We start from the raw sequence: 1364 nt of genomic DNA, 5'->3' as shown, positions 1-1364 counted from the left end.
AATATCTTTTTAAAGTGCCCCACTAGTAATTATTAGGCGGAGTAGAGCACTATAATTATAAGTAAAATAATAAATTATCAAAAAAATAAGAAGAAAAAAATTGACCCTTTTTTTTGTAGCTTAAAGTGTATAACAATAATTTTAGATCTAACATGTATGTATTTCATTTCTCAAATAAAACTGTGGCTCAAGCAATGGAACTTTTAGGTGATAAGATCGACCGGTTAGAAACAACAATCAAATCTGCTTCAAATCCCACCCTTATTGCATTAAGTCAGAACTAAAAAAAAAACTAAGTTTGGAGCTACTGCTGAACAATAATACAGGGTGTCCACAAAGTCTGGGTACATGGAGTAAATAAAAGCATAACATAAACAATTATATATAAGAAATAATACTTTCTTAAAGTGTGTGTTAATTCCCATGTACCCAGACTTTGTGGATACCCTGTAGAACGTTTAGCATCATAAATTTGTACCACCACAGCTTATCTCGGACTTAACCATAAATAACGTATTCATTGAGTAAATCAAATTATTTGTAGAAATAAAATAAAAACTCAGTGAACAGAAGTATTTTTAATTAAAGGAATATTTAAGAAAAATAAATGCTAGTGAAACTTGAAATTAAATCGTTCGATTCATATCAAGTTTTACAGACTTCATGAATGGAATGTAAAGCTTTACTTATCTCCCTTTAAGCACGGGAGATAACTCTAAAATGACAATTTGCATAGCCTCCCTTGGATTCATGTTATAGATAACATACAAATCCAGGATTTTATTAATAATATCCGGTTCTCGTTGTCATATATATAAAAGTTCCGAAATTAGGACAGAAACGAAACAGAAAAACACACAAAATTCACACACAGGACAAGACGTTGCTAATCCTCTTCAGTTATCACTAAAGGCGTGAGATTGTTACAGTCTTTTGGACGCTAACGGATGAGGATTAGCTTCGTCTTGTTCTATTGTGTGAATTTTCCATTTCTTCCTCTGTTTTTCGTTTTTGTTCTAATTTTGAAACTTATTATTTAATATAACGCTATGAACGCTTCTTATTTCTTATTTTTTTAACTATTCAATCACACACACACACACACACACATAGAGAAAGAGATGGATATATATTTTATTTTTAAAGTTGCAAAAACATCACAAAAAACTGCTACTCAAATTCCCGTTCATCGGACGGGAACGGGAAACTCCCATCGGCAGCTTCTGTGACGTTTTGTGTGATTTTTACAGCTTTAATTATAAGGTATATTATTCTACCATCGGTATTCGAGCACTGTTTTTCCCCACCTTCTTTCACATTCATGTGCTTACTCTGGTATATGCATACATACACACAAACACACA

Source organism: Octopus bimaculoides, chromosome 18 (assembly GCF_001194135.2).
Source record: "Octopus bimaculoides isolate UCB-OBI-ISO-001 chromosome 18, ASM119413v2, whole genome shotgun sequence".
Taxonomy (NCBI): Eukaryota; Metazoa; Mollusca; class Cephalopoda; order Octopoda; family Octopodidae; genus Octopus; species Octopus bimaculoides.
Note: the sequence above shows the minus strand (reverse complement) of the source record.